The following is a 27,989-nucleotide window of genomic DNA, read 5'->3' on the forward strand; positions in this document are numbered from 1 at the left end:
GTGAAGACTGTGGAAGTATTTTAGCCGAGGTGAGTGCACGTTTCATGGAAGTTCATTTCGTTTTCTTTGGATACGATCGAAGACCATGCTTCTATTAAGAGTGTTCAAACTTCGAAAAAGTGAATTGTTTTCCCGGGAATCATACAAAAGACCTACCAGAAAGATACGAGCTGAGACTTATACCTTCTTTACTCTCCAATCCCTCACCCCCAGGATTTTACTGCGAAAACGGACGTTTTATGACACCGCGGTGCGGAGCCTTAGACCGTCTCAACGGGGTATGTCCACGGGAACATCTAAGATCTAATAAGAATATTTGTTTAAATTTTTACTATTTAAAATTTCTCTAAAGCATCAAGCCTTGTGCCCTTACTGAAGGGGTGGAGAAAATTCTGGTGGAAAATGACAAGAATGAAAAGTCTGTACCAAATGTTTGGCGAGAGGTGACGTTTCATCCCAATTTCCTGCACCTTCTATGTTCTTTCATTCTGATAATAAAACTTCTGCATGTTTGACCAATGAAACTCAAGTTGCATGATTCACGATTAACTTTGTAAATGCCGGATTGATGGATGGGTTCTATTTTGTCTTTGTTACGACACAGAACTTCACCGAGAGTGCAAGGGATGTAAAAAGAAACATTGAATTTATTTTTGGGGAATTTGTTTGCAAGCCTGTTGGAAACGTCTCCCACAAAAAATGACCGGCACCAATTTTTAGAATTCTCTATGATGGGGGAAGGGAGCAAAGCTGTGAAATAGATCGCGTTTTCAACTTTCTCTGAAGGATTTTAGTTTAAGTATTTAAGCTGTAGCCATTTGAAATAGCAATTTATTTCATTGTGGAAAGTTCACAATTGAAATTGACTGTATTTTGAGGTAGATTGACCAATCTATGTAACATAGAATGAAAGGAGGATACATTTTGGGAGGTTGGATGGCATCAGTAACTCGGAATGATTGTATCACCATAACAAGGGTTTCTGTATACACCAAATTCATGTTTGTCACCAACTGTGGATATGGAGAGATCGAGAAAGTTTAGTTGCTTTTTGGATTCTATTTCTACTACGAAGGTAATATTAGGATGTCGAGGATTTAAAAGATTCAGAAAATTATCTAATTGTATGACAATTCCGGTCCAGCGGCAAATGATGTAGTCAACATAACGGTACCAGAAGATGTTAGATGAGATAGAATGCCCGAATCAAATAATTGGCGATTTGAATTGTCCGTAAATATTTCGGCTATTACAGGTGAAAGGGAATACCACATCTCAAGGCCGTCTGTTTGGTGATAAATATTCTTATTGTACAAAAAATAATTTTGGCTGGCACGCTGTTCCATTAGACAATGAAGTTTACAAGACACACAAGACTGTTTTTAATGTTGTGGTATCTCAGTAAGTCTCTCATAAGTAACGAAGTTGTTTGTACAGGTACAGAAGTAAATAGATTTTTAACGTCAAATGAAACTAGCTTGGAGTTGGATGGTAACGTATGAGGTGTTGAAGTTTCTGTGGCAAAATGATGGGGCTATTAATATTATATTTTGGTGAAAAACCAGGCAATTGCCTAAAGATGATATTTAATTTAGGGGCTAATTTATAAAATTAGAGCAGGAAGATAAAGCTTTTTTAGCACTTTTTTGGAATGATTCCGTTGGATCACGGGGGAGAATCACGAATGAGGTATCCTCCAACACATCATCACATTTGGCGATGCATGAGACCTTATTACGGATTAGCACACTGTTCCTTTTTTCTGCTTTGGAAATAATCAAATATTCTTCGGTTACAATCTAATTGATTGATCAAAATCAACTTGGTTGTGATTAACTTTCATTTGATCGTCAAATCACATTTCTGAATTTTTCTCACTTCGCAGTAAAATCGCGATTTTAAGAAGGATATTATACTCCAAATAACATTATTAATTTTTTATCTCTTCGCAGTGAATTCAAGATTATAACAAGGAATTTGATCGTCAAATTACATTTAAAATTTTTGTCTCCTCCATTTTACTCTTCGGTGTGAATTCAAGATTATAACAAGGATTTTGATCGTCAAATCACATTTCTGAATTTTTCTCACTTCGCAGTAAAATCGCGATTGTAAGAAGGATATTATACTCCAAATAACATTATTAATTTTTTATCTTTTCGCAGTGAATTCAAGATTATAACAAGGAACTTGATCGTCAAATTACATTTAAATTTTTTGTCTCCTCGCAGTAAAATCGCGATTGTAAGAAGGATATTATACTCTAAATAACTGTCTTAATGTTTTTACTCTTAGCAGTGAATTCGAGATTATAACATGGAGTTAAACCGTCAAATCACATTTTTAATTTTCCTCTACTAGCAGTAAAATCGCGATAACACAAGCATATTATACTCCAAATAGCTGTCATAATTTTTAAACTCTTCGCAGTGAATCCACGATGACTGTCTTAATTTCATTGCTCTTTGCAATGAATTCATGATTATAACAAGGATAATAATCGTCAAATCACATTCTTTCAATTTCTCTCCTCGCATTAAAATCGCTTTCGATTATAACAAGGACATTATACTCCAAGTAACTGTTTTAATTTTTTAACTCTTCGCAGTGAATTCAAGTTTATAACAAGGACTCGCACGCTCCGCGCGCTCGTTAAGGGGCTCCGCCCCTTAAAAACCCCGGTTCCGGCTTCGCCGTCTACATTTGTGGTCGCTCGAAGGCTTTTAAAGTTCGAATAATCTCACCTCAGCTATGGGCCGGCTTCGCCGGCCAGGGGGTAGGGAGGCGTCCCACTCATTCCTCGAAACGGCTTCGCCGTTCCTCGCTGGAGGGCGGCTTCGCCGCCCAGGGGTTGAGTGTGAGTTGAGATGGGTGGAGTCTACAGCGGCTGCGCCGCTTGAACATCGAGGCGGCTTCGCCGCCCGAGGGTTACTGCAGCTCCCCCTCGCCTACGCCAGTCACTCCTCGGAACGGCTTCGCCGTTCCTCGTTGTGGGGCGGCTACGCCGCCTTGGGGTCGAGGAGCCCCCCCGCGGCTGCTCCGCTTAGTCCTCATTAATGCTCTTCTCCACCGAGAGGGGTGCCCAGTAGGGCGGATCGGAAAAATCGATTTTTTTCAAATCCATCTGGCCCAATGAAAAAAAGTTGTGGGACCGATCAAAAATAAGGCCTGAAAAATTTGAGACCTCTAGGTGAACCCCTGACCCTCGCTCAAATGCAATTTAGGGGGGGGAGGTCGAAATTCGAAAAACATAGTATTTTATGGTCATTTCCTATAGATTTTGCCGAGTTACTGTCCTTTAGGGCAAAAATTTCATGCATTTTGACGTATCTGCCACCGTTTTGCCACAAAATGCCTAATTTGAGTCCGCGTCCGCGAAGAAAATGTTCCAACGCCCACGCAACGTCGCGGATACAAGAGCCGCAGGCCGATCCCCTCCCCTCCCCGCTCGCTTCTACCCCTCCCACGCCTCCAATACATCAAAATTCATCCCGCGTATGCTGCTAGGAGGTCGTTTATCTGTGATAATATAAATCGGAAGATGGTAGAAGGTAATAAAGGAAGCTTAGTGAGACGACTTGTCCCTTATTAGGCGCCTCCTCGGGGTTCAACAAATCGATGTTACCACCTTTCAGAGAAATGGTGAAATAGTTTTAGATCCGAGAACGCAGGAAAGGAGCCTACGGTCCATGAAAAGGCCTCTCGAGTGGCTATAAAGGTGTGCGAACTATGGTGACGCTCCCCTTCCATTATGAGTGTGACTAAATGGATTTAGCGGTACAACAGGAAGTACTAAAACTTACGGAAAATGCAAATAGGCCAAAAGTAGGGTTTTTGCTGAAGTACAAAACTCAAGCACTTTTGAAAGAACATTTGAAATTATGCGATATTTTGCGTGTAAGTGCAAGAAGGAGCATAAGGTTCCCCACAATGAAGTAGGTTGAGAGACCAGCGGACGAAACTAAAGATGATGGCTGCTAGATTGAGTCCTAAAGAAACTCAACAACTGAGGAAAAAAAAGGGAATCGTCGGAGAGCGTTGAGTTGACATCGTCAATTCTTGTATGGGAAAATAGTATCAACAATTTTCTTCATCAATTCATCCGAAGAAAATTAAACTGAAGAGAAATCATCCGATTTTTATCTCTACGTTCCTCATCAAATAAAAATGCAGGACTTAACTCAAACTGGAACTTCTGCGTGGAAAATGCGTCTGCCAAATGTGATAGAGGTATATGCAAGAACCAAGAAACAGCAATGATCGTCCCCGTAACTTTAGTTGACGCAAAAATCATAACTTCGACAGAAACATCCAAGGTAGTTTGCAAGAATTACTTACGTAGACAGAAAAAGATGCTAATTATTGTGAATACGAAAAGAGAGGTATCAAAGGGTGTCATCAAAGGGCTATATTTTTATGGAGTGAATGACTATACTTTTGTCTGATAAAAAAGGCGATAGCACTTATCAATCCAAGTTTAGAGGGGAATGTGTGATGTTAGTTGAAGAAACAGGGTCCCACTTTTGGGTTTGCCTCCCCCGTCGGAGGATTAGCAAAAGTTATAAAATCTACGATTCTCGATTCCTTTCCGGGTGAAAATTAGATACACAAAAATAAAAAGGATTTGAATGCGATGGTGAATGCCGCCCGAAAAGGAGGCATCATCCCTATGCTACAAGCATAATTCCAACATCCCTTGCTATGTGAGTAAACTCTTCTCGGGATTCCCACCGGGTTAATTTTTCCATAATGGCAAACGTTTCAAACTTCGACTCGGGGCTCATCATCAGGGATAAATTTCGTTGAATCCCGAGAAGAGTTTACCCACATCATTCGCCGGGAAAGCATCAAATCATACTTCATCCCTTACAGAGGTCTATTTGCTAATTGCACTAAGTTGACTTAGATTTGCGACATAAACATTGGAAGGGCAATCTAAGGACCGAATTTGCGTTGTTGCAAGTATGCGTTTGGCGGCCGATCCGAGATTTTTTAAAGTGCTGGATTTAAATATCAACTTTAAGGACTACTCGCTTATGACATATTGGAGAGAGACCACAGTACCTCCGGCTACATCTGACCTTAGTGCTGTGGATTTTCAAAAACCTATTGATGAACGTTCAAATTTGAAGTTAAATATTTATTTTTATTATACATACGGACGAGAGATTCGCGAATAAATTCACCAAAACTTTGTTGACAACAGCGAAAGACGAGGAATGACACTGACATAAGAAATACAGATTGGAAAGCAGCTAATTGAAAAATTCTTTCGTGATTGTTCCTCCACAGACGATACTGAAACATTAAATATTTAGACTAACGAAGTAAGACGCAATTGGTGTGAATTTTTGTGCATTTGGCGCGTGGGAGAAGCTTGCGGGGAGGGGATGCGAGCGGCTTTCGCCAAAAATCCATTTAATCACATCTTTCGGACAAAGCCGAAATTGGAGCGCATATCCGATGTTAGCACCACTTTATAGCCACTCGAGAGGCCTTTTCATGGACCGTAGGCTCCTTTCCTGCGTTCTCGGATCTAAAAATATTTCATCACTTCTCTAAAAAATGGTAACATCGATTTGTTTAACCCCGACGAGGCGCCTAATAAGGGACAAGTCGTCCCACTAAGCTTTCTTTATTACCTTCTACCATCTTCCGATTTATATTATCAAAGATAAACGACCTCCTAGCAGCATACGCGGGATGAATTTTGATGTATTGGAGGCGTGGGAGGGGTAGAAGCGAGCGGGGAGGGGAGGGGATCGGCCTGCGGCTCTTGTATCCGCGACGTTGCGTGGGCGTTGGAATATTTTCTTCGCGGACGCGGACTCAAATTAGGCATTTTGTGGCTAAACGGTGGCAGATACGTCAAAATGCATGAAATTTTTGCCCTAAAGGGCAGTAACTCGGCAAAATCTATAGGAAATGACCATAAAATACTATGTTTTTCGAATTTCGACCTCCCCCCCCTAAATTGCATTTGAGCGAGGGTCAGGGGTTCACCTAGAGGTCTCAAATTTTTCAGGCCTTATTTTTGATCGGTCCCACAACTTTTTTTCATTGGGCCAGATGGATTTGAAAAAAATCGATTTTTCCGATCCGCCCTAGTGCCCAGGGGGATTCGGATGTTTTAATGTGTTATGCATGCGGTCACTAATCGTCCACAGTGATCACGTAGCGTTCATTGTAAAGGGTAGTGCAATGCGGAGTAATAGTGGCGACAAGTACCCATAAAAGAAGACTTAATGGCAAGTTTTCCATTTTTTTGCGGGAGGTACCAACGGAATACCGGGGGTTTTATACTTGTGTTAAACCAGTGGACACAAATCGTTCTCATAAATTCCGTGCCGATAAGTCCTAGGGGAACGGAAGAGTGGTCTGACGATTCTTTTACCTGGAGAGGCGATTTATTAGAAATCTTTTGGGAGGTTTCACGGGGTTATCGGGGGTTTTAATAATTGGTAGGGGCACCGGTTAAATTACGACGAAAACTACTCGGAAAGGCGACTTTAAAATTCATTAATTTTTTTTCAGCGATGTTCCAGGAGGTGATCGGGGGTTTCTGGTATTTTTTCCCGTATGGTTTACGGTTGCTCGCCCTCACCAAATATTCCGGATCTAGAGCTCAGAGAGGACGGGTAGTGTGGCGCAGTGTTTGCGAGAAGAACCCAAAAGGGAGACTTAATGACACATTTTACATTTGGGAGGGATTTCAGGGCGATACCGGGGGTTTAAATGTGTGTACTCCTGGCGGTCACCATCCATTTACATAAATTCCGTGGGGATGAGTCGTTGGGGGCGGTGGAATAGTCACGAAAAGTACCCAAAAAGTAGACTTATATGCAAAATTTTATTTTTTGGGGGGTGTATGAGGGTTTACCGGGGGTTTATAGGTTTTTACTGCCAGCGGTCGTCAATTGTCCACATCAATAGGGTAGTTTCCTTCATCAAAGAAAACGATAGGCATTGATTGCGATTCGTTACCCACCATTAGTGTATTCATAATACACAATTTATTTGGTTTTTTAAATACCGGTTTAGACGAATGGCAAGGGTCAAATTTTATCCTCATTTGAAAAAGGCCAGATTGGCGCCCATGCAATTCCACTCCACGTGACGTCACAGGGACCTAGTTTCTACACGAGAGGATAGGAGTTATACATCGTCTGAGGTTACCAATGCATGCATGAGGCACAGAGCTCAGGGAAACATGTCTTAATAATCACCTATTAAAACTGGCTAAGGTCGGAAAGTTTTCTTCGTTTGATAAGGTATTAATAAACCTTTTTTAAGCCACGCGCTACCAGACAGGAAGGTACTCAGCTACCCGTTAGCATCCTGCGTCCTATCAGCGGTCAGAGCCTCGATCAAGGTCACCTACCAGGCGGGAGAAGGAACCAGAAATGCGTCGCACGGACTTTTTCCCTTCATTCCTACTTACGCGTCGCGTTTTCGCGCGCTTGAAATTTTTCACTTTTCATTTGATCGCGAAAAATAGATATCGTCATTTAAAAATCTAAAAGCGTGAAATACGTACTCCAGGAGTAATAATCTTTCGATTTAGGCAATAAAAAAATAATAGGAAACCACCCTATTCCGTAGCGATGAGTGGTAAGGATTGGAAAAGCGGCGGAATTGTGACGAAAAGTACCCGGAAAGGCTACTTTTGTAAAAATTTTAATTTTTTAGGGGGTTTCGGGGGGTTTAAAGATAACGATACTATATGGTCACATTCGTTTACAGTCATATCGAACAGAAGTGTGCCCTACGACATCCATATTTCGAGAGTAATACAATAAAAACCAAACCAGTCCCCGAAAAAAGTGAGTAGTGCCCGCCATTTTTATTTTTTCACGGTTAAATACATTGAATCATTTATTAAACGTTCATGTTTTCTGAAAGATAATAAATAAGTGTATGTAACTACAAAGTTTGAAAGAAATCGGTCAGGTTAAAATCGACATAATCTTATGTTAATCTTTTGGAAATCGTAATTTTCGGTGATTTTCGGAATATTTTAATTTTTTTCTGAGTAACCACGGACGACGAAAGAAAATTGTTACCTACATTTCGTAGACGATGTTATAGGCATATATAATAATCGTTTTCGTTATCCTATACCTTAAATTAAGTCGAAGGGAGCGGAAGTTATGAAATTTTAATAGAAAAACGAATATTTGGACGCCATTTTGGCTGCAATTTTCTTAAAAACAAATTAACAACATTACGTAATTATGTGCCCACGTTTATCAGCTTTCAGTAAATGCATTAATGATCCGTGTGGCACGCACAGTTCGCGCGCAGGAAAATAAAAACCGAAAGACGGTCCCCGGAAAAAGCGCGATTTCGGCCATTTTATCGTCCTAGCGACGACACATGGCACGACACGGTGAATCAGGGATCGGTGATTGAAGAAGATATAAGGGTTTCAGCTGGTATCTTTCTGGTAGGTCTTTTTGTATGAGTCCCAGGAAAACAACTCACTTTGTCGAGGTTTGAACGCTTTTAATAGAAGCATGGTCTTCGATCGTATCCAAAGATAACGAAATGAACTTCGATGAAACGTGTAAGTACATCGCATGAAAAACCTCCACTGTCTTCACCATAGACCATTTGAGAATCGGTGTCTTTAAGCAAAACATAAAAACGGTGAATGTTGAGCGTTAAAACCCATACAGCTTCAATAACCTTACCGCGGCGCGGCTAATCCAACTCCCGACGCGCGGAGAAGAACCCTGCCGCGGGATCGAAAAATCAATGTAATTTCCGGCGACGCAACTTTATTTCAAAGAAAACTGCATAAAGACCTCAAGAAATCTTCAAACAATGCTCTCATATAAGTAACTCAGCGCGACCTTGCCGAAAACCTATTTGAAACTCTACCTAAATTTAAAACTTCGTCGAAACACAGTATCCGCTATTTTGTTACCGCACGGTAAGAATTTATGGGCTGTATTCTTTAAGATTACGGAAAATTAAAGAAAAAACACCATGCTAACAGCTTATGAGGTTTTTTATTCGGCAAAAATCCACCCATAACTTCACCATTCACTTACTTTGGAAGATTTTCAGAGAAAATTGAAGACGGGCGTTTTTATGGAAATTTGCTCACGTTTGAGCCTCTGTATCTCATAAACGGGTTGGATCTATGTCAAATGAAGTACATACCAATAAATTTCAATCATTTGTTAGTATACCTGCGAAGTTTCAAGTTTATAACTCAAAAAAAGCCATTTTGTAATTTCGTCCGGCTTTTTCCGATTTCCGCCCACTGTGCGTCGCGTTGTTAATCGATTTTGTAACAGGTATTTTCATATCCTAATCACATCTTTACTCTTTTAACTCCTCAAAGTAAAATTGCCTTTATAACAAGAATATTCACATCCAAATCACATTTTTACTTTTCAACTGCTCGCAGTATAAAAGACTGTATAAAAAGTATTTTCATATACAATTCACATTTTTAATTTCTTCAACCCGCGTAGTAAATTTTTTTTTATAACAAGGGTTTTCATATCTAAATCAAATTTTTAATTTTTACACCCCACATAGTAAAATCGACTCTATAATAATTATTTTCGCATCCAAATCACATTTTATCTTATTTCTCTCCTCTTACTAAAATTGATTTTATAACAAGGATTTTCATATCCAAATCTCATTTTTAATTTTTTACTCCTCGTAGTAAAATCGACTCTATAACAATTATTTTTGCGTTCAAATCACATTTTATCTTATTTCTGTCGTCTTACTAAAACTGATTTTATAACAAGGGTTTTCATTTCCAAATCACAGTTTTACTTTTCCACGCCTAGTAGTAAAATCGACTTTATAACATTTATTTTCGCATCCAAATCACATTTTATCTTCTTTCTCTCCTCTTACTAAAATTGATTTTATAACAAGGATTTTCATATCCAAATCACATTTTTCCTTTTTTTACCATTCGTTGAAAAATCGACCTAAAAATAAGAATTTTCATATCAAAATCACATTTTTATTTTTTTACTCTTCGTAGTAAAGTCGACTTTAAAACAACGATGTTCATATCCAAATCAAATTATTAATTATTTAACCCCCGGTAGTAAAATTGACTCTATAAAAGTAGTAAAACCGACTCTAAAACCCAATTCAATTTTAAAACCCAATTCAAGTATTTAATTTTTTTACGCCGCGTAATAAAATAGACTTTATAACAAAGATTATCATATTTTAATCACAATTTTCCCTTTTTTCCGTAGCGTTGTTAGTCGATTTTATAACTAGGATTTTCATGTCCAAATCAATTTTTTACTTTTTTACCGGATTATTATTATTAGTATTCGACCGATAAAGGTAGGTTTTCATGGAGTATTCAAGAAGTGAGCTGGGAGCCTCCCTTTCATTCCAGCACTACCTTCTTTAATTCACTGTAAGGCCTTCTCTCTTTCAATTTATCTAAAAATCCTATTCTTTTCCTTCCCCTCCCGCGTTTCCCTAACATTCTACCCTCTAACCCCATTTTCAACATCCCCTCATCGCTAAGCCCTAACTCCATCCATTCCTTCTGTCTCCTGCGTATCTCATCTAAAAGCTGCCTCTCCTCGCCAACCATATCCAGCACTTCGTAGTTCCTTTTCCTCTCCGTCCATTTCACCCTCTCCATTCTTCTCCATACCCACATCTCGAATGCCTCCAATCTTCTCTCGTCTTCTTTCCTCAGTGTCCACGTTTCCGCACCGAAGAGAGCTACACTCCAAATCAAATTCTTCACCAGCCTTTTCTTTAAACTCTTACACAACGATTCTCTCAGAAGCTCCTTCCTGTTCATGAACGCCTCCTTCGCTAATGCAATTCTCTTCCTTGCTACTGTATCCATTTTCCTCTAACGTACTGCCTAAATAGTTCAATTGCTCAACCTGCTCAAGTTTTTCATCGCCCACCTTTATCTTGAGTCTCACATTCCTCGCTCGTGATGCTTTACAAAACCGCATAACCTAAGTTTTCTTGTGATTAATCCTCATCCCATACTCCTCGCAACGTTCGTATAACGCATCCACTAGGGCCTGAAGCCCCCTCGCTGTCTAGCTGATCAACGCTTGGTCATCCGCGAATCTCACTGATTTGAACATCATTCCTCCCACTTTTATTCCAGCTTCTAACTCATCCCAAGCTTCCCTTGGCATCTCGGGCGGCGGGGAAAAAGGACAGCCTAGCCTCACACCTCGGCCAATGCTTGCCCACCCAGATTCTCCGTCCGCTACCCTCACTTGCGCAGTCTGGGCCATATAAAGATTACGAATCAGTCGTCTATCCCTCCAATCTAGACCTATTCTTTTGAGAATGTCCATTAACTTAACCCAGTTCACCCTATCAAACGCTTTCTCAAAATTCACGAAACACGCATATACGTCCTGCTCATATTCTAGGTTCCTCTCCACGAGGGACCTCATTATTGCAATTGCATCACGAGTTGACTTCCCTTTTCTGAAACCAAACTGATCTTCGCCCAAATACTCGTTTGCCCTCGCCTCCATTCGTCTGTTCAATATCCTCAGCACCACTTTCGCCGCATGCGATATTAGGCTGATAGTCCCATAATCTCCGCATTCCAAAGCTTTCTTCTTTTTCGGAAGCGGAATTAAAACCGTCTTCACGAAATCCTCCCCGTGTAGTAAAATCAACCTTATCACAACGATTTTCGTATCTAAATCACATTTTTTACTTAATTTCCGTCACGTTGTTAACCGATTTTATAACAAGGATTTTCATATCCTAATTACTCTTACTTTTTCACCCCGCGTGGTTAAATTGACTATAACTAGGATTTTTATATATAAATCACATTTTAACTTTCTTCACTCCACGTACCTTAAATAAACCTTATAACAAGGATTTTCATACTCAAATTACTTTTTTTTCACTCCTAGTAGTAAAATCGTCTTTATAACAATTATTTTCATATCAAAATCACATTTTACTTATTTCACTCCTGGTAGTAAAATCGACTTTATTACTAGAATTTTTATATCCAAATCAGAATTTAATTTTTTCACTCTGCGTAGTAAAATTAACTTTATTACAAGGATTTCCATTACCAAATCACATTTTTCCTTTTTTCAACCCGCGTAGTAAAATCGAGTTTATAACAATGATTTTAATATCCAAATCACAATTATACTTTTTTACCCTGCGTGATAAAACTGGTTCTATAGCTAGGATTTTCATATCCAAATCATATTTTTAATATTTTCACTCCACGTAGTAACATTGCCTTAAAACAATGATTTTCATATCAAAATCACATTTTTACTTATGTCACTCCTGGTAGTAAATTCGACTTTAGAAAAGCAGTAAAACTGACTTTACAACTAGGATTTTAATACCCTATTAAATTTTTAATATTATCATCCCGCTAATAAAATAGACTTTTCAACAAGGATTTTCATATTCCAATCACAATTATTTTCACTCCACGTGGTGTAATCGACATAATAACAACTATTTTCTTATCCATATGAAATCTTTAATTTTATCACTCCGCGAAAAGAAACGTATTTATAATATGGATTTTCATATCCAAATCACATGTATAATTTTTTCACTTCGCCTATTAAAATGGATTTAATAACAAGGGTTTTCATATCCAAATCATGGTTTCACTGTTTTCAACGCGCTTAGTAAAATCTAATTTATAACAAGGATTTTCATATCCAAATCACATTTTTAATTTTTCAATCCGCGTAGTAAAATTGACCTCATAACAAAAATGTTCATATCTAAATCAAATTTTTAATTTTTTATTCCGCATAGTGAAATCTTCTCTATTATATTGATTTTCATATCCAAATCACATTTTTATTTCTACACCTTGCGTACTAAAACCGACTTTATTAGAAGTATTTTCATAACCGTACAAACTTTTTAATTTTTTCACTCCGCGTAGTAAAATCGACTTTATAGCAAGGATTTACATATCCAAATCACATTTTAACTTTTTTCACTGCGTGTAGTAAAATCGACTTTATAACAATGATATTCTTTTCAAAATCACATTTTTACTTATTTCACTCCTCGTAGTAAAACCGAATTTATAACAAGAATTAACATATCCATAACATTTGGCTTATTTCACTCCTTTTGGTAAAATCGACTTTATAATAGTAGTAAAACAAAGTACAACTAGGATATTAATACCCTGTTCAAAATTTTAATATTTTCACCTCGCGTAATAAAATAGACTTTATAACAAGGATTTTCATATCCATAACACATTTCTTATATTTTCCATCTGTGTAGTAAAATCGACTTTATAACAAGTATTGTCATATCCAAATCACATTCTTACTTATTTCACTCCTGGTAGTAAAATCGACTCTATAATAGTAGTAAAACAGAGTACGGCCAGGATATTAATACCCTATTCAAATTTTGAATTTTTTCACCTCGCGTAATAAAATTGACTTTATAACAAGGATTTTCATATCCATAACATTTTTCTTATACTTTCTATCTGTGTAGTAAAATCGACTTTATAACAAGTATTGTCATATCCAAATCACATTCTTGCTTATTTCACTCCTGGTAGTATAATCGACTTTATAATGAGGATTTTCATTACCATATCACATTTTTACTTATTTCACTCCTCGTAGTAAAATCGAATTTTTGACAAGAATTAACATATCCATAAACATATTCATATATACATAGAATTCATGTTCAAATCACATTTTTTCTTTTTTCACCCCGCGTAGTAAAATCGACTTCATAACAAATACTTTCATATCCAAATCTTATTTTAATTTTTTTACTCCTCGTAGTAAATTCTACTTTTTAACAACGATTTTCATATCCAAATCACTTTTTAAATTTTTTAACTACTGTAGTAAAATCTATATTATAACAAGGATTTTCATATCCAAATCAAATTTTTAATTAATTCATCCCCGGTAATAAAATCGACTCTATAAATGTAGTAAAACTGACTCTAAAACTAGGATTTTAATGCCCAATTCAAATATTTAATTTTTTCACGGCGCGTAATAAAATAGACTTTATAACGAGGATTTTCATATCCATATCACATATTTAATATTTTCACTCTGCGCAGTAAAATCGACCCTATGACGGGTAAAGAATTGTCATATGCATATCACTTTTTTAATTATTTTACTCCGCGATTTTGATATGAAAATCTTTGTTTTGAATTCGATTTCACTACGCGGAGTGAAATAAATAAATAGGTGTTTTGGATATTATTATCTTTGTCATTAACTCTAATTTACTACGCGTATGAATATGAATATATATTTTATTATATATTTTCATTAATTTTTTAAACGTTTTAAAACTTGACGTATCGAAATCCGATAAGAATTACGGTTACCATGACCAAATGTTTAATTGGAAATCGAATTCTTGGCTCTGGGTGTCCTAAACAAAGTATATCATACTTTTTTAAATATAAATTTTCCCGAGCTTAAACTATATATGTAATTTTTTATTAAATATTTGAACGTTTTAAAACTTGAGTCATCAGTATCATATAAGAAATACAGTTACTACACCCAAATGTTGAATCGCAATTCTAATTCTTGGCCTTGGTTGCCTGGTAAAAAAATATATTTTTGAAACTATTTAATGTACCGAAATGAAACTCCACATAAAAATTGTTATTAATTTTGCTGCACATTTCAAAACTTGACCTATCAAAATCCGATAAGAATTACGTTTGCTTCGCCTAAATGTTGAATTTAAAATCTAATACTTGGCTTAGGTGTCAGGTGCCAAACATATCATATTTTTGAAACTATTAATTTGGCCGTACTGAAACTCCATACATGTATTTTTTATTAAGTTTCTAAACGTTCTGAAACTTGACCCATCAAAATCAGATAAGAATTACGGTTATCACGCCCCAATGTTGAATTTAAAATCTAATTCTTGTCTCTGGGTGTCAGATACAAAACATATCTTATTTTTGAAAATATATTATATATGCCTAACTTAAACTCCACATATATAAAAGTGCTAAATAATGTACTCAAGTTTTCACATACTTTCTTAGCATCAGTTCCATTTGCCATAGGGTACACTTCAGTCCACTTGCTCTCACTATCAACAATAACCAGGAAATATTTCTTTTGTATAACAAAAAAATCAACATGTAATCTGCCCCAAATATCAACCCAGGGCCATGATGCCTTTTGCGAACAGTCTGGTTGAAAATTTACAATTTGGCATGCTTCAGAATTTTTCACCGTCTCCTCAATATCCCTGTTAACATTTGGCCACCAGCATAATGAACGAGCAAGAGACTTCATTCTCACAATTCCTGGGTGTGACCCATGCAATAAATTCAGCATGTCGTTCTGCAATTTGAGGGGTATGATCAACTTTGACCCCATTAACAAACATCCATTTTCTATGGAGATACCATACCTATGTCTGAATAATGGGACAATTGCTGGCTCTCTGACCAAATTTGGCCATCCGCGCTTTGTAGAATCCAATACCTTAGACAATACCACATCCTTTCTAGTTTCTTGGCCACCTCCACATAAGTCAAGGGAAAATTTGCAGGCAATACACTAAACACATTTTCCACTACATTCTCCTCAGGTACTGGCAATCGAGATAATGCATCTGCAGGGCATAGCAGAGTTAACTTACGGTATTCAATTTAATACATTTATGCTGATAGTACAATGGACCATCTCTGCAACCTAGCCGCAGTAACTGTAGGCACCCCTTTGTCTGGTGCAAAAATGTGCCGCAGGGGTTGGTGGTCACTCACTAGGGTGAAGTGTTGCCCATACAAATATTTATGGAAACGCTTCACAGCAAAAATCAATGCCAATGCCTCTCTTTCTAACTGGGAGTAATTTTGTTGAGCACTGGATAATATACTGGATGCAAAAATCACTGGTTTCTCAACACCATCAATCAGGTGACTCAGCACGGCTCCAACGCCAACCATATGGTGATGCATCAGTTGATACCGAACACTATGGAATACTTAGGATCGTAATGCACCACCAATGGATGGCCCAATAAGAGTTCTTCACATTTACCAAAGGCTTGGATACATTCAAAAGTCCATCCCCTAGTTGTATCTCTTTTACCAGATGATTTTAGTTTTAGTAGGCTTGAAAGGTTAGGCAGGAAGCGATGATAAATATTTAACATTCCCACAAAGGATCTCACTTGTGATACTTCTTGGGGAACCTTAGCCTCCAGTATGGCCTTCATTTTGTGTGATATTGGACAAACACCTTTTGCACTTATTGTATGACCTAAATAATCCACAGACTCACAAAACCATTTACATTTATTCATATTAACCCTCGCATTATATTCATTTAGCCTGTTCAGCACCATTTCCACCCTCTCTTGGCAATCTCTGAAATCTTTCCCTAAAACTAATAAGTCATCCAAATAGCATGTAACCATGGGCAAACCCTTGACAATTTCCTGCATTACAGAATGAAAAATACCTGGAGCACTAGAGATGCCAAAGGGTAGGCGGGTAAATTGATAAAGTACATCATCAGTGTTGATGGTAAGGTACTTCAGAGATTCTAGTCCAACGCCTAACTGCAAATATGCATTTTGGAGGTCTAGCGTACAAAATACAGTCCCCCCGGCCAATGATCCAAACACATAATCTAATTTGGGCCAGGGATAGAAATCTGTGACCAAAACCCTATTTAAGGTCACCTTAAAGTCAACGCAAATCCTAACACCTCTGTCTGCTTTTGGAACACACACTATTGGGCTTGCCCATTCTGAGTGTCTCACAGGTCTTAGAACCCCACCGGTTACCATTTCTTCCAATCGCTTAAGGCCTGGTTACACGGTGCATTAACCCGTACGGGTTAATGTATGAATGCGTGTCTGTTTGCATGTCTGAATTCATGGACGTTTGCGTGAACGAGGAGCATGAATGAGCGGTTACACGGTACATGCGTCCGCACAAGTTTTCACACATTTTCTCGTAACGCGAGGCGTTTAGTTTTTGTTTATTCCCTTCACAGTGCGCAAAATTTAAATGTGAAAACAGTATCATTAGGTAGGAAGCAGACGATACCTACCAGAAAAAAATTCCCTTTTCGTTGTTTCCTGTAGGACCAGGAAATTTCACATACTGGTAATATATTTGCGCTGCCGTGTAAACAGTGGTTTTCATTGTAGTTGCCGAAGTTATTTCGTGTCAGTAATATTTATTTATATTTAATATTTATCGTTAACGCTCGCTTAATGCTATATCTCAATAGTACTCTATTTATTTCAAACCGTTATCAAAGTTAATACTTAGGCTGAAAATTTGTAGACGCATCTTGTTTTTAAGCCGTGTTTACTAGACATTTTTCTGTTATCTGTTTCACTGAGTGTAGATGATGTATGAGAGTAGATATTTTTAATACTTTGTTCTACTTTTGTCCGGGACGGTTATAAAGTTAAGAAGATATTTGCTGTTGATGGAAAAGATGTTGGTTTAGAGGTCTTGTCGATTTATGAACTTGCGTAATGTGAGTCGTATTTTTGTGGTGGGCCAGCGCATTCCCACCTCGGACGTATAAAAGGTAGAATTGTCGTTAATTCGTATGATATTAATTATGTTTATAAGTGTTCTATAAGTCGTATGATAGCCGTTGTATTTCACATATGTCGTATTGAAAACTCTGTGACAACCTCATCGATTGTTTTGTTCCGGCATAATACAACCAATAAGATACCATAGGCATAAACTTGGTATGTCCGGCATACATACAGGGATAATCTATGCGAATATTAGTGTAGATGCAAATGGTGAGTTTCTGGTAGGATTCAAGCACTTACGATACAGTACAAATGAATAAATACGCGTAAAGAGTTACTGAATAGCCCAGACGGCCGTGGAATAGCCCTGCAGATGACAACTAAATGTGTCGTTTCCCACTAGGTGGCTCTGTTATCAACTTGTGCGAATGCATGAACGAAATTAGAACAGGTTCTATTTTCCGTTCACGCGTTCATGCATTTGTACATTTTGGGGTGGTTACACGGTGAATTTTTCCGTTCATTCTCGCGTTCATACATTTAGACATTAACCCGCACGGGTTAATGCACCGTGTAACCAGGCCTTTACAAACTTCCCCTTTTAAGGCAAAAGGTACTGAGTATGGCCTATGAAAAATTGGGATAGCATTCTCCCTAATCACAAGATTTGCCTTAACTGCTTGATCATGTTTGAATTTTTTCCGCTGAAAACATTTTGATATTTGCATGCATAACTGGATAGCAATTTGCTGTCCTTCAACAGCTATTTACAACAATTGCCTTCCAACATTGTATTTGACTCAAACTTGAAAATATTGTTATCATCCACATCAAGGTACCCCTAATTTGAAACGCAGCAAGAAAGCAGCCTCTTTCCTACATTCTGGCCAAATATCAAGCCAGGGGCGACCCATGAGACGCCTTACTCGCGCAGTGGAAGACACAACAACTAATTCTAATGTGTGGCTCTTACTAGCATTCCCACTGACCCAAGATACCCTAACTTCAATTTTTCCTTTGACATTAATTTGGTCACCTGTGACTGACTTCAAGGATAGGATACACTTGTGGAGTTTAGCACCGTTGAGATACCGGTGATATGTCTCTTCAGATACTAAAGACACTCTAGCACCACTATCTACCTCAAAAGCTAATAATACTCCATTCACATACATATTTACAAACAGTGGTGCAGTACCAGATACCGATTTAACAGCAGGGAAGTAAATGCATTGCGACTCTGACCTTGGTTTGGCGGGATGGGTGTTTTGCGAGTGGGAAATGTCATTTGACAGACCGATCTCCCAATCGTCTGAGTACACCTCACGAACTCCCCTGCTTCGACACATTCTGGAAGCGTGTCCCCTTCCATGGCACCTAAAGCACTCCCGATCCCGGGAGGGGCGGGAATCCTCTTTGTGGAATCTTCCGCACCGTTGACACACAGCATTCCTCTGATACCAATTTGTCCGTCACCCGTTCTCTTGACGTGGTCCCGGTTTTGCTGGAATGTCCTCTCTCCTGCGGCTCGAAACAGCATCTGGTTGGCGGTGGGAGTTCTGATTAGCGTTTGGGGATCTCCTATAAACTACCCCAACTTTCAGATTCGAGAACTTGCTAACACCGTCAAAAATTGAATTCCTCTGCGCCAGCTCCAAATCGGTGGCGATGATGCACGCCTGCTCAAACGTTAATTTACTCTCCAGAAGTAATCTCTATCTAATCAGCGCTGATTCTACACCACAAACAAGCCTATCTCTCAAAGCATCGTTCAAAAAATCTCCGAAATCACAACAATCTGCGAGTTTCTTGATAGAATGATGAACTCTTTCACGTTTTCATCAGTCTGTTGTATGAAAATTGTTCCGTTTCGCAATAGTCAGTTGTTTTGGAACATATTGAGTCGTAAGAACAGACACGAATTCCGCAAATGCCTGTTCCATTGGCTTTTTTTGGGAACAACATGTTTTTCAACAGCGTATATGTTGATGCCCCACAAAATGTTATAAACATCGGAACCTTCACTTCCTCTTGCGTTATCCCTTTCAGTAGAATATACTGCTCAAAACATTCGGCGTATGATACAAAATCTTCCTCGTCCGGGTTGAAAGGGTCCATGCGCCCAATTAGGGCAGTCGGGCAGTCTTTACCAGAGGGTTCGCCATTGCATATGATACACAGTAATTACTACGGAGGGGGATTGGGTTGGTGTGATTGCTAGAGTGTTGGCTTCCCACCCGGTGGGCCCGGGTCAAATCCCGGCAGCGGCAGAGAATTTTCAGAGACTGCCCGATCCCTGCCTGAGTGTTGTGTGGAGGACATTTTAAGCGCAACACTCCGTCCGTCGGATGGGAAGTTTAGCCATGGTCCCCTTGGCGCCTTTCGTTAAGAGCAGGCTAATGCCGACGCCAGGTTTCTCTCCACCCTTCCTTCCATACCCCTTCCCTCATGGCGCAAATGACCTCAGCTGTCGGTCGCCTCCTCCAAATACCATACCAATTACTCCGCAACACACGCACTGGATGCATACTGACTCATCGCTCGACGCCACTTGTTATGTTTTCACCCGCGGTAGGTACATTAAAATAAACACGCGCAGATGTCTCGGGATTTTCACTATTTATTCTACCACACACGATCACATACATCCGGCCCATGTGGCCACGCAAAGCTTCCTCCTCACTCCCACCAGGGGATACCACATCACTCAATAGACAATGGACTCTCGAAATAAAAATACACCACATTTAGTAAGCTTGAACCTATTATTATTGCCAATTTAGTTGTTTAAAAATATATATAATTTTGAATCTTTTTTTTTTCAATTATAACACCGTCAATCACCATGGTGATGGCATGGGTCGGTCCATGTAATAATTTTTTACCAGGGTAATTGTTTGAGGGCAGCATTGCCCATATCAGTGTCTCATGGAGTACGGAGGGATTTATGATAGCAAATTGGCATCTCCTCTTATGAGAGGCAAGTCGTCTTGAATAACCCTGCCAACCTCCAATTGGACGCAATCAGGGTTTACTTATGCTGTCCTCACCTTTTAGATTTTTGTTTTATTTCCATCTTTTATCAATCAGCAACATGAAGACATCCTTCAATTATATTCAACATGGAGGGTACTGGTTCGAAGCCTGATGACGACTGTCAATTTAATTTGCTTTTTTTTCATTATTATTGAAAATGGTATTTACCTCTTATTGCCTTTAAAATGTTTGATGTAACTTTTATTCGTGGACAATTACACTTTCAAAAACTTGAACTAAAATTTTTCTTGCAGCATTAAAACATTGTCTATACCAAGTATAAAACTCAAACAATCCAATATAGCTGACAGTTGCATTCCTTCACAAAACACTGCAGGATGTTTATTGCTGCCACCATCTCCTATGAATAATTCTCCCTTTTTCCCATGTGTCACGGACATTGCTTTTTTGGGTAGGACCAATTTCTTTTAAATTTTTTAGTAAATATTATGAAAATAAAGCAACCCAAAAAGACTATTTTGGACTGCTTATATTGTTGTCACTGGTTAAATGATAGATTTTATATTAAATTATTTAGTTCAGGTTGTTAATTCAATAAACACCTCTTCGAAAATCTGTCAGACTGATGTGACAAATCATAGTGCGTGGACATTAAATTTTAGGAATATTATTTTTTTGTATAATAACATTCCAGTTTAATTTTAATTTGACAGTTTTGCTTTTTTATGGCAGTTCATGGACATAATTTTTTACAATCATAGGATAATGACCATTATGCAAAGACATCTGCAAATTTGAAGTTCCTCCAGTACTCTGACATAGACTTCCAACAGGTGATTAAGGTTACCTACGCTACAGGTACGCAACCTTAAATGCACCTTAGTGTTTTTTTTTTCAAGTACATTTCAAACTATCCGTGGACTTGAAATTGAGTGGTATGAAATGAATTTGCACATTTCAATAAAATTTTTGAAATTGGAAAATTCCAGCAATAGTGTCATTCATGGAAATTGTAATGCTGTTATTGATTGAGGTCCAATAGAGTTTAGCACTCTGAATCCTGACTTACCTAATTTGACTTACCTAAACACCAATAAGTCGGCAATATTTTCATGTCCAGCTTCGCAAGTGACTTACCTTTTGCTGAATGCTGAATTTTAATTTGCTTTCACCTGCTGAAACAGTTATGCATACTACATATAATTGAAGATGGAGTCGTAGAAATGAGGAAAGTCTGTTTGCTTTTATGCGGCCAGTGCAAAGTAACCCTTTTTTCACTGACAAAAATCTTCTTTCTATCAGTCTCTTCCAATGTATCGGTGGATATTCACTAAAAAGGCACTCTCCCTGTTGTATCTGTCAACAACGGGACGTCTCGTTACTCTTTTAACACTTTATTGCAAAGTCAGAACTTAAGAGACGACTCAACATGCACTGACTGGACTTGGGCCTGTCTCGTGGGTCACACCCTTAGACTGCAGTGGAGCAGGGGGATGACTCAAGTGGATGTTGGTGTATGTTTAGTTGTTGTGAAAATCCTGATGTGAAGGCCAAATAGTAGTGTTTTCAGTGGTGTGTTCATAAAGAAATAAATATTTATTGTTATTCTTACAGTCATTCACACGACGGCGTAAGCGAAAACTTCATAGGGAAAGAAAGAAATCAACACATAGTAGAAAAAGGGTGCTGTGGTAGATGGAAAAAGCCAGAAATGAAAGGGTAGAAATGCAGCCTTACTGTGACTCAAACCCAGGTTGCCCACTGCCAGGACTCTTATATTTACAATGACTTTGGCAGGGGTTTATGCACATAAAGTGCCCTTTACTTTATTTACATTATTATTTATTCACATAGATTTTTAAGATTGCTTTAAGCTCTCATTGAGAGCTTTCTTCCCCTGACCACATATCTTTTTAGAGGTGATAACGTCACCATATTCTCACTGCTCCATGCCCTCCAGCAAACTGTCCATGCAGGGAAGCCCCTATCTGTGACTCTCTACTCCCTGTACTATCTGTCAAAGCCTGGGAGGACTTGTCAGCATGCAGACGCATCCACGATGGTCTACAACAGACCACAGCATTAAGAATATCATTGACAATCGGTGCATTTTGAATATTGTAATCTCACTAAGTAGCAACATCATTCATAGTAAGCACATTTTGAACATTTCAATCTGAAAAAATGACAACATTATTGTCAGCTTCAATATCACTCCTATCCATATCTTTATCTTAAATTGCAATGAGAACATGACTTACCATTTCGATTTCAATTTATTTGACTTCCCTGGACATGTAAATCTTTTTAGAACCATGCATGTCACCCAATCTGTATCCCTTCTTCCCGGGACCATATCCCAACATACATAATTACTTCTTTTGATGTGGGATCTAGCTTTCTAGCAACCAAGCACCCTGAGGTGAGATATAGTATTGACTGTCTTCCCTGACCATACTTCTTCAGGCATTTGATGGTTGAGAGATCCAGTTGGGCATCTTTTCTTTAGAGAGATTGCTGTTAAGACAGCCTCTTCCCAATAGCGCCTGCCTAAATTTGAATCACACTACTGAGTTCTACAGCAGTCAGAAATAGTTCCGCCTGCCCTTTCAGATGAACCATCCTTGAGGTGTATCTGGACATGTTGTTTCATGAGATATACCATGAATTATAAGAAATTCTAACATTTTCCCATCTATATAATCCAGGGGTGCTGACTTACAGAAAATATAGAGGGGGGCCCAAACCGGGGAATTAACCCAGGAAATTGTATAAATAGTGATTAAGCATTTGAGAAGAGTCATATGATCAACATTATAGAATCCTGATAACTCCAATCTCAATATCTGGACACTCCGGGGAAAATCGACTAGCCTGACACATTTCTTCCTAACACCCATAACAAATTTTTCAGGCCCCGTGGAGTCGGCACCACTGATATAATCACCACCACAATCAGATATCAGATATTTAACCATATGACTTGTTTGTTTTTCTACTCATGACTTAAATTCCTTAAACTTGGAAAATACTTCACTTTTGGTTGCCATGATACATATGTGGTATACTTCATTATAAAATATTTTCTGAAAAAATCATCTGTCAATGTAACAAAATATCTGGCACCACCCCACATCAAAACTCCCTTTGCTGGATAGCAGACATCAAAATTAATGCATTCCAGAAGCCAGATACTCAACCATCTGTTCGCGATGCTTACCATGTATGCATGGAATAGACTGTGTGCTGTCTATTATGCTATAAACTAAATCCTTCAGCTTAGACAAATACCTGTAATTAAGGAGCCTTGGCCTTTTATGCCAAATTTCCTTAGATACATGGAGACATTCATCACAAAGGGCAAAACATAATGCAGATATCGTCTGCAACAAGAGGAATTTGTTAAGAAATATCAGAAATAATACCATTAGATGGACATATTAAAGATCCACTTGTCATAGCAACATTAACCTTTCCATTACCATAGACAGTCCCTGTCTATTATAAGTACATATGACAGTGGCATAAACTACTTAACAAAATTTTTACAACTTTATTACCAAGAATACCAACACAAATATCTGCCACCTTATTCACAATGGAAAGGTTTTTCCATTTTGATCTAACTAATAAATGCCGCCAGCAGCACTGCCTGTAAGCTGACCTGTAATGTTAACTTGGTGATCATTAAAATAAAATGGAACATTTCCAACACCTTGGCAAGTCATTAGAGAACCTTTAGCCGTTAGGATATCAACATTAACAGAAATTTTGAGATCATCAATCCAATCATCAGGAGATGTCAGATACTGCCTTCGACCGCTATCAAAGAACCACTGATCTTTTGGCATTTTAATTCTACTATATACCGCGACAGACAGAAGTACAAAGCCATTATTGACATAAAATTTCTTGGAATTTTTTTATGTATCTTTAAAACTTGAGGAATTTTCGTTTTTCAGTTTTTACACTTTGTGTATTGTAGTCATTTATGTTCTCCTTTGTTGCAGTAATGGCAAACAATTTTGCAAGGAAGTTTTCTCATTAGAGGATACAAAACCTTGCACCAAAGTATTGAAAGACTCTCATAGACCAATTTACAAAATTCTCCCAGCTTCATCACCAAGAATAGCCCACGGATAACTGCAAGATGATTTACAAGGGAAAGGATTCCATTATTGCATTCAAATATCGAACTGAAATCTTCATAATGCACTCTCATCAATTGTCTCATCAACATAAATTCATTATTCAGTCCAGACTTTTCAAAAGGTTTTTGAATATTTTACCTTGCTTCTTTAGTTGTGCTATATCTATAAATGTGACCCCCCCTTTCAGGCCCCACAGCACAGGGGGGGGCATGGCCAGCAGGGAAAAGTAATAGCTGGTAAACAATGCGTATACTATACTTAACCATAAAATCATATGTAGGTTTTTATATGGAATCGGGATAGAAGCCCTAATTGATTCATTTCCATTCATACAAGCATAGCATATGCATAGTACATAGCCCCACCAACATTTTCGTGCCACGCACTAAATCCTTAGTGCACTAGTAGCATGCCACCACCGGGACTAGGTTAAGGCACATTATTATCAAAATGCCAATTTTCGTTGGATGATTACCATAATTAGGATATACATATAACTTAGGCATTTCATGTTCTAAACAAACATAGAGGTGGGCGAAAGTTCTACCACTACAAATAAAAAATGAGTAATACAGTACTTATCAAAATGCCCAATGGGTAAATTTTTCGCTGCAGGTGCCATCAAAGACAACAAAGGACGATTGACAACAATACCTGATTTTGATGAGGAGCGTTGGGTTGGGTTGGGGGATGTTGTTTTTATAAAACGATGGACAACAATGCCACATTACGACAAGATACCAGCACCGAAGAGTTCCACTCATGCTATTCCGCTAGAAAATAATTAAAATGCAAATTTCATGTATTATTGCTATTAAAGAGCATGTAAAGAAATATTATTAAATATACAATACATCATTCCAGTAAACAATGTATTAGTAAATGCTAATCAAGAGGGTGTGGTTACCAAGTCAAAACCTCAATATAACCAGACCAATTTGCAGAGAACCCTATGTAAATTTCAGGAGGGGGATACGGCTCCAAATATGAAAATTTCTATTTGTCGGCAAAGAGTAAGTATATACTTACTCTATGGTATCGGTCTCGCCATGACGAGGTTAAATAATTTGTTCTCAGGAAAACAATTTTACTTTTTGCCCAAATTAAATTGTTGTTAAATTTCTCACGGCTATGTATACTCTTAATTTTTAATTCAACATAAATAATTGGCACTTGTTCATTGATTCCTCCTAGGTCACTGTAAATGCTGTTCTCTGACATAGTGACAATGAGCTCCCCTCGATATTGACAGCTCATGGAAATGACATGAAAGATTCTTATGAGAATATGCAGTTACTTTAAGAAAAAATTCACCACAAATAATATATAAGTGGACAATTTATGGAGATGTAAAAGTAATTGTAATTTCAATAGGCTTACAGCTTGGCTTTACAAAATATTGTTGCGTCCACTGCGATTGGGAAAATTGGCCAGAACTTATTCTGGCATTTTTTTCTGGATGCAAAAATGTCCTTTTTCAGCCATTGGTCAATCTGAAAAACATTCTTCTACAACCTCTCGACATTAAATTATGACTTTTTGAAATTTTGTGAAAACCATGAACAAAAATGGCGCTGGTTATGAAACAAAAATTCTCTAAAATCAGTTAGGCTAAGATCAAAGAAGGATTTTGAATTGTGCCAATGATTAGGGAAGTGCTGAAGGATTTGGAATTTCAACAGCAATTTAATTCAACAGAAAAAAGTGCACTGAATGCATTCATAAAGGTGGTTGAAATTTTTCTAGGAAATATCATGGCTGAAAATTAATTACTATCTGGTAGCTAACTTAATTAAATTGCATCAAAAAATGGGCAGCAATTTGACTTTAAAAATTCCCTTCCTCAAACCTACACCTGGACTTTTTTCCACCAAACCTTAGCACTATTAGTAATGAACATGGTGAGCATTTCAAACGGGATATTTTACACATGGAAAAATGGAGCCAAGGAAAGTTCAGCAACGTCTTAGCACATTACTCTGGGCACTGAATAAGGACTAACCAGGTACTAAATATGTGAGAAAATCCTATGCAAGCACCCATTTTTTTAAATTCATCATTTATTTGCTGAGTCTTCCTCGAACCCGAATTCAATCCAGCTTTCCTAAGGAAACTAAACGTGATAGAAAAAATCTGAGCCCAGATTCAGAATCAGCATGAAGAACACCTCTACAATCACCTAACAACATGTCTGGGACAGAAAAAAGATTATTGTACACCAAAGTAATCTCCTCTCCCTGTTAGTAGACTTAGTTAGGGGAATGTCTCAAAGAGGGTATAGAGGACATCATGTCCCCTAAAACATGCCTGTTATGTGCAGCTGAAGTCTTATGAAGGTGCTTTAATATCAGCGGTAAATTTAATTACTCAATAGACATAAGGGACAAAGTCCTTCCCATATTATCCCGGAACACATTTTTACCTATTTGGTATCCGATTTTTTGGTATGCTGCTCTATTTGTACTACTTGCTATGGGAAAAATAGTTAAAAAAATCAGAACATCGTACTTTTGCTGGGAGAGCCCGTGTCTTTAAACACACGGTGGGATAAAGCCCAGATCAGACTTGCCGGCAATCAATGTGAGGGTGGAATGCAAAATAAAAAATATGTGAGTTCTCTACACAATTTTATTTCACAAACAACTAATAAGACATTGTGTTTCACACTTAATATATGAGCCCATTTCTTTTTAAGCATCATCATTTGAAGTCACACATGTTCATGCTCAATAAAAACTTACACATTGCACATTAGAATGCATTTCTATATTTTACAATAGTGTAGATTACAAAATTTTCCATTTATATTTCGAAAATTTTTTGTGGCATATCACTAATTGGACTGATATTTTACATGGTACTCCTTGAAGCAACAATCAGGGTGCACGCCCACATTGCACTTTTCACAAATGAACTTTGAGCTTTTACCGCAGTGATCACACCGCCGATGGGTCTTAATTTTACTTATCCAGTGATTATAACCATCAAACCTTCCATCTGTTATAGCTTGTCTCATTGTTCTTGGTGCTACTAATTTAGGCTGAGTATCACTTGACAATAGCCCGATAACAACCTCTCTCAAAAAATCAATTTGATTGCTTTTCCGATTGTTTATTCGGAAAATATGCCACAAATTAACAATGCTGCTGTTCAGACAAAATCTAAATAAAGGCCAGTACCACTTGTTTGACCTTATTTTCACACGATACACTGCGCACTGTTGATCAAATAAATCTACACCTCCCATGCCATGGTTATACATTTTCACAATTTGTGGCTGGCATAATTTCATATGTTTTTTATACTTTGAATTCCAAC

At 38.0% G+C, this 27,989-nt stretch overlaps 1 long non-coding RNA gene across 1 annotated transcript in view; it reads left to right on the plus strand.

Moving 5' to 3' along the window:
* The window catches only part of LOC124172636, a 176,381-nt gene extending 150,930 nt beyond the window's left edge, over nucleotides 1–25,451 (plus strand). Inside the window, exon 3 of the long non-coding RNA XR_006868225.1 lies at nucleotides 25,287–25,451. This is a non-coding gene — a long non-coding RNA (uncharacterized LOC124172636). The remainder of the gene's footprint in view (nucleotides 1–25,286) is intronic.
* Nucleotides 25,452–27,989: the final 2,538 nt, after the last annotated feature.

Source organism: Ischnura elegans (genome assembly GCF_921293095.1).
Source record: "Ischnura elegans chromosome 13 unlocalized genomic scaffold, ioIscEleg1.1 SUPER_13_unloc_2, whole genome shotgun sequence".
NCBI lineage: Eukaryota > Metazoa > Arthropoda > Insecta > Odonata > Coenagrionidae > Ischnura > Ischnura elegans.